We start from the raw sequence: 7,641 nt of genomic DNA on the forward strand, positions 1-7,641 counted from the left end.
CATATATACAATAATTATCTCTTACAAATATAATCCTACGGACTCATGGTCCACATAGTATTCTCCGTCTTCAGCGATCACTTGGTCAAAAAGAATGCCGCCAATTCCTCTTGAATTGCTCGCATGCGAGCTGGTGCTAGGAGTTCATCCCGCTTCCGAAACATCTAATTTGAAGAAGGGGGTCAATACATATATATATGAATGAATGAAACTCAATACAAATGATGGTAATAAAATAAAATTGTGAATGTTGTTATTTACGTACTTCATATTGTTCGTCAGAGTACCCGCCCCGCTCACAGGTCGTGTGGCGGATGGACTCGCAGACGTAGTATCCACAGAAATCATTCCCTTTTTCCTGCCACAACCACTTTACAAGAAATAGAGGTCAATCAAACTGATAAGCAAGAATGCTAAATGGTATTGATGAAACTAGCGCTTGAATCACTAGGAGATGCGCGGAACATGCTACTATAGTACTTACTTTCGGGTGTCTAAATTCCAGCTCCTTCGGCAGTCCCGGAACTTTTCTGGTGAATTTTCTCCAAACCCTGCCAGACAAAGAAAACAATTACTTGATATCAGGAAATGAACAAAGTTGCTGATATGGTGGTTAATGATCGATTTAACTTACTTCTTGAGGATTTCAGTCATGTCCGCATACTCCTGGGGATCTTTTTGTTTAGAGTCCAAGACGGTTACTACTCCCTGCTCAAGCCTAATCCCTCGGAGAATATAGTGGAAACTGCACACGCATGCATAACTCATCAATTACATTACTATAACCTGGACTAATATATAAGGGAAACCGAATATGCACAAGACAGTAACACTCACTTGAAGTTGTAAGGAAAGAGTACTATATCTTTGTTTTCATTTTTTTGAATGATCGTAGCAAGTTGGCCTCGGTATCTCCGGGACGATGTTCAACCTCAGTTGCATCTATGAGATATGTGTTAACGAACCCAATATCACCGATTTGTCTTTTCTTCAATTCGGCGATCTTCATTCTGCATAATATAGTGAGGATAATTATAAATACATGCAATGAAAGAGATGAGCTATATAGAGAGACTTAATGACAGAAGTAATAGTACTTACAGACAGTAGCAGGTGATCGTTGTTTTATCGAGGGCCAATTGATTGAAAAACTGATAGAAGTCCTCAAATGGAATAGGCAACAGTTCAATTCCAACGAGGTCATGCTCCGGTTTAACTCTCGCATACAAAGTACTCCTCCCCCCACACTCTCTGCAGATTTTCAAGTACCAATCATGTAATCTTCGCATCATCGTTGTTAAAGATTTTTCATCTTTGACGAGAGGCTTCCCGTACTCCTATCTGTGTATCTGCACCTCCATGGTATCATAATGTACATCGTCGGGCAGGTAATCGTCAACATTGCCATAACCGGGCACCATCCTCGGATCGATGATGTCGCTAGGCACCTTGAGGGGGGGGGTTACGATTGCTTCGCTTGTTCACCGAGCTGGGCAATTTGTTTCCCAGCTGCTCGTCGTTCTTTCAGCCTTTGATCACTGACTGTACTTCCTGACCGCTCCGCTTTGGCCCATGTCTTTGCAATAATGCGCTCATAGTTGCCTTTCGGCGGAGACTTGGGTGCTTTTGCCAGGGCAGCCAGAGTGCGCTTCACTTTCACCGGATCTACCGTCTCCTCTGGAGGTGGATGTCTCTTTGCTCTCAACCCTTGAAACCAGTCATCCACTTCGGTTCGCGCGATCTCGGCGTTCTCCTCCGGGGTCCTCTCATATGGTAACTTCTCTGGAGTCTTCAGAGAAGGACCGAATCTGTATGTCCTCCTGCCTCGGTTGTACTGCTAGACGCCGACCAAGCAGACGGAGAGGTTGTCTTCTTTACTTGCTTACGAGGCGGAGGAGAAGGACTACGACGCGCCGGAGCAGCTGGAGCGGCGGCAGGTCTCTTCCGCCCTTGCTGACGAGGCGGAGAAGGAGGAGGCTGCCTGCTCGGGCGCGTCGGCGCAGGCGGAGAAGGAGGCGGAGTGCCGCCATGCGCGGAGCCGGCCGAGGGCCCTGATCGTCACTCGCCGGAGGAGGAGGCGGTGGAGGAGGCGGAGTGCCCTGACTTGCCGGAGGAGGAGGAGGAGGCGGAGGCATCCAGTTCGGAAGGTTGATGAGCTCCTTCCGCCATAGGCATGGAGTGTTCAAAGCAGACCCCAGCCGAGTCTCTCCTTCACCGGTAGGGTGGTCAAGCTGGAGGTCCTCAAATCCCTCCATTATTTCGTCCACCATCACCCTAGCATATCCTTCTGGAATCGGTCAGCAGTGAAAAGTTGCGCCGGGTTCAGTAGGATAAACAGAGCCAACAGCCGCCTTGACCTTCAAATTCATCCATTGCGTCATAAGGTGGCAATTTTGAGACTCCGTGATAGCATCCACGGGATAGCTGGCAGGAGCCATCAAGGCATGCTCCGGCTGAAGCAGCTCGGTGGAAGCCACGCTGCTTCTGCGCTGAGATGGCGGGGTAGCTTCGGGGGAGGCTTCGGCAGTACGTTTGCTGCGATTTGCTTCTCGTTCCTCTATCGCATCTATCCTTGCTTGCAGCGCTTGCATTTGGGTCTGCTGCACTTTTTTCCTCCTCTCATGGGATTTGTAACCGCCTGCGTCCGGAAACCCAACCTTCCACGGAATGGAGCCTGGCGTGCCTCGTGTCTGTCCAGGGTGCTCAGGATTCCCGAGGGCCATTGTGAGCTCGTCGTTCTCCCTGTCTGGAAAGAACTTCCCTTGCTGCGCTGCTTCGATATACCGCTTAAGCTTCCTGACTGGTATGTCCATTTGATCGTTCGTCCAAATGCACTTCCCCGTTACAGGGTCCAAGGTTCCGCCAGCCCTGAAGAACCAAGTCCGGCAACGGTCTGGCCAGCTAATTGTCTCTAGTTCGATCCCTTTATCAACCAGATCATTCTCAGTCTTGGCCCACTTAGGCCGGGCTACGAGGTAGCCACCTGACCCCGTGCGATGGTGAAGCATCTTCTTCGCAGCATTTTGCTTGTTTGTCGCCGACATCTTCTTACTCTTTTCCGATGTCTTGTGGGCCACAAATGCGGGCCAGTGATCTCTGATCTTCTCATATCTGCCCTTGAATTCTGGTGTCTCATTATTTTCGACAAACTTATTCAGCTCTTTCTTTCACCTCCTGAATAGTTCTGCCATCCTTTTAAGAGCAAAAGACTTGATTAATTTCTCTTTAATTGGGTTCTCTGGATTATCCTCTGGCGGTAGGGTGAAATTTGACTTCAGCTCAGTCCAAAGATCATTTTTCTGCATATCATTGACATAAGATACCTCAGGGTCTTCTGTAGCCGGCTTAAACCATTGCTGGATGCTTATCGGGATCTTGTCCCTAACCAGAACCCCGCACTAAGCAACAAATGCGCTCTTTGTCCAGAGGGGTTCAATCGGTTGGCCGTCGGGCGCGATTGCTATGATCTCAAACTTTTCATCCGAGCTCAACTTTTTCTTCGGGCCTCATCTCTTTACCGAAGTTGTGCTCGATCCGGAGGGCTAGAAAAAAGAACAAAGACTTAATTAATATGTGTACATACCAAAACAATGAATGCATCAATCAGCTAGTCAGCACAGGCTTAACTAATATATATACCTGGCCAGACTCGGTTCGGTCACCGGAGCCGTCATCATGGTCTCCTTCTTGCACCGGCATTGGGTCACCGGAGCCGTCCTCATGTTCTTCTTCTTGCACCGGCATTAGGTCACCATAGCCAGCTTGTTCACCCTCTCCTTCCAGACCATCAGTGTCGTTGAGAAACAACGAGACGGCATCACTTCCTTCTGCGATTATGTCCCTCAACAACGCTTCTTTTGCTTCGTCTAGGGCGGTGTCCATAGTTTCTACAAATATTTACAACATGGCAATTATTATTCAAACATGACAGATGGATATATTAGTGCCAAACGTAGAACTAGCTACCTAATCATAGTAAGCTATCGGGAGGGGATATATATCGACAACAACGACACTACATCTATGTCCCTCGACGACCCTCGTTCCCGATAAAAAAAGAGGAAGAAGAAGAAAAAAAAGAGGAGAAGATAGAATAGAGGAGAAGAACTCCTCTATTCTTTCTTCTCCTCTTTTTTTTCTTCTTCCTCTTCTTTTTTTATCCTCTTCTTCCTCTCATGTTCGAGAGCATCACCGAGGGGTCGGGAGGTTGCGTAGTGTCAAAGGATTCAAAAAAACCATGTCTTCATCATTAGGCGAAAGTAACATGTGCATGATGGTACGAAGCTCTTCAAAGTTGTTCTGGAACGGAGTCCCAGATAGGATAATTCGCTTTTTGGTACAAAGTTCAGCAAGAGCCTTCCGAATATTGCTATTTGGAAGGCCTTTGCTGAATTCGTACCAAAAGGCGGATTATCCTATCCGGGACTCCATTCCAGAACAACTTTGCAGAACTTCGTACCAACATGCCCTGGTTACTTCCGGCTAATGATGAAGGCATGGATTTCTTCAATACTTTGACACTAGGAAACCTCTCTCGACCCCTCGGCGATCCTCGACCCCTCGAACCCTCAACGACCCTGGAACCCTCGACCCCTCGATGATCCTCTTCTTCCTCTCATGTTCGAGAGGATCGCCGAGGGGTCGGGAGGTTGCGTAGTGTCAAAGGATTGAACAAAACCATGTCTTCATCATTAGGCGAAAGTAACATGTGCATGATGGTACGAAGCTCTTCAAAGTTGTTCTGGAACGGAGTCCTAGATAGGATAATTCGCTTTTTGGTACAAAGTTCAGCAAGAGCCTTCCGAATATCGCTATTTGGAAGGCCTTTGCTGAATTCGTACCAAAAGGCGGATTATCCTATCCGGGACTCCATTCCAGAACAACTTTGCAGAACTTCGTACCAACATGCCCTGGTTACTTCCGGCTAATGATGAAGGCATGGATTTCTTCAATACTTTGACACTAGGAAACCTCTCTCGACCCCTCGAACCCTCGACGACCCTGGAACCCTCGACCCCTCGGCGATCCTCTTCTTCCTCTCATGTTCGAGAGGATCGCCGAGGGGTCGAGAGGTTGCGTAGTGTCAAAGGATTCAACAAAACCATGTCTTCATCATTAGGCGAAAGTAACATGTGCATGATAGTATGAAGCTCTTCAAAGTTGTTCTGGAACGGAGTCCCAGATAGGATAATTCGCTTTTTGGTACAAAGTTCAGCAAGAGCCTTCCGAATATCGCTATTTGGAAGGCCTTTGCTGAATTCGTACCAAAAGGCGGATTATCCTATCCGGGACTCAATTCCAGAACAACTTTGCAGAACTTCGTACCAACATGCCCTGGTTACTTCCGGCTAATGATGAAGGCATGGATTTCTTCAATACTTTGACACTAGGAAACCTCTCTCGACCCCTCGGCGATCCTCGAACCCTCGAACCCTCGACGACCCTGGAACCCTCGACCCCTAGATGACCCTGGAACCCTCGACCCTCGACCCTATAGAACCCTCGAACCCTCGACCCTGAAACCCTCGACCCTTGACCCCTCGAACCCTCGACCCTGAAATCCTAGAGGAGAAGATCTAAGAAAAAAAAGAAGAAAAAAAAGAGGAGAAGAAGAAAGGAATAGTGGAGAATAAGAAAAAATAGAATATATTCTATTTTCTCTTCTTCTCCACTATTCCTTTCTTCTTCTCCTCTTCTTTTTCTTCTTTTTTCTTCTTATTATTTATTTCTCCTCTTCTTCCTCTCCTCTTCTTCTTCTTATTTAGTTCTCTCGACCCCTCGTCCCTCTCTCGACCCCTCGACGACCCTCGTCCCTGATAACATTTTTTTCTCCCCTCGACACCCCTCGACCTCTCGTCCCACTCTCGACCCCTCATCATCATCTATCACCCCCCTCGTTTTCTTTAGCATATATCCATGAAGAAAAAAGAAGTCTTCGTCTTCTTATTTTCCTTTTTCCACTCCTTCCTTTTCTTCTTCTTCTTCTTCTTCCTTCTTCCTTCTTCCTCTTTTCTTCCTTTTCCTTATTTTACTTTTTCCTCTACACTAACCTAAAATCGATATCTACTAATTAACAACCTAAATAAAAAATGAATACATATATGAAAAAAACATCATATGAAAGAAACATCTAGCATTTCATCAAACACCTTCTATATGGACAAAAAAATCAGAAATTCCAAAAAATTCAGAAAAGTGGACAGCGCGTTGCTGCTGCTCCACTTCTCCTCTCCTCTACTTCTCCTCTCCTTCTGCTCTTCAATGCATCGGGGCCGGCGGCGACCATGGAGCAGGGGCAGAGCAAGGGGCGCTCGGGCGCAAGAGTGGCACTCGAGAGGGGGGCTCACTTTGAGGGGGGCGGCGACGGCAGGAGTCCAGCAATGAGGACGGCGGGCTCGGGGCGGCACGCGGTGACGGGGACGGCAGCCTCGGGGCGGCACACGGTGACGGGGACAAGGAGGCGGGCTCGGGGAGGCACGCAGTGACGGGGACGAGGGCGGCGGGCTCAGGGATGCCGACGACGAGGACGGCGCGGGCTCAGGGAGGTGACGACGTGGTCCGGAGGGCTCGGCGGGGACGAGGACGAGGGGCAGCCTGGCGGCGTCGTCGGAGGAGAGGACGAGGAGATCGATCGAACTGAATCGAGAATTTCACAAGTGTTGGCTTATATAGCCAGAGCACTAGTCCCGGTTCGTGAAACCAACCGGGACTAATGCCCCTCTTTAGTCCCAGTTGGTGCCACCAACCGGGTCCAAAGGCCAATTTTCAGCAGCCCAAAGGGCGGTAAGCAGCGGCCTTTGGTCCCGGTTGCTGGCTCCAACCGGAACTAAAGGGGGGCATTGGTACCGGTTGGTGCCACGAACCGGTACCAAAGGTGGGCATTGGTCCCGGTTCGGGCCACCAACCGGGACCAATGGCCTTGCACAGCGGCGTGGTGGTGGGAGTTTAGTCCCACCTCGCTAGTTGACAGCGCCCAACACCTGTTTATAAGCTCTGCTGGCTCCTCCCTCTCGAACTCCTCTGAACTGCAAGCCTATGGGCCTAATCTGACACTGCTTTGCCTGTGGGCCTATTGGGCCTTCTGCGGGCCTGAATCCTAGCCCATGTTGGGTTTCTAGTCGTATTCAGGCCGTGATGGCCCAATAGGTGGCAATTTTTTTATTTTTTTCAGTTTTTTGTTTTGTTTTTTGCATTATTTATTTCCTTTTGTTTTTTGCTTTATTTTTTAATTCTTTTTGCTTTTAGGTCAGAAAAATTATAAACTTTCTGTTAGTGCCATTACTTTTCAAATTTGAATAGTTAAAATTTGAATTCTTTGAAATTTGTGTGAAGCACAAGTTTGTGATTAACTTTACTATAAAAATATTTTTTCCAGTTTTTTTTGCATTATTTATTTTCTTTTGTTTTTTGCTTTATTTTTTAATTCTTTTTGCTTTTAGTTTTAGAAAAAATTATAAACTTTCCGTTATTACCATTAGTTTTCAAATTTGAAAACACTTTTTTGTTTTTTGTTTTCTTTGTTGCTTTATTTATTTTATTTTGTTTCTACTTACAACAAAATACTTATTGTTGCTATTTTTATTTTTTTCCAATTTTTTGTTTTGTTTTTTGCATTATTTATTTTCTTTTGTTTTTGCTTTA

The sequence above is a fragment of the Triticum dicoccoides genome, chromosome 2A (genome assembly GCF_002162155.2).
Source record: "Triticum dicoccoides isolate Atlit2015 ecotype Zavitan chromosome 2A, WEW_v2.0, whole genome shotgun sequence".
NCBI classification, from domain to species: domain Eukaryota; kingdom Viridiplantae; phylum Streptophyta; class Magnoliopsida; order Poales; family Poaceae; genus Triticum; species Triticum dicoccoides.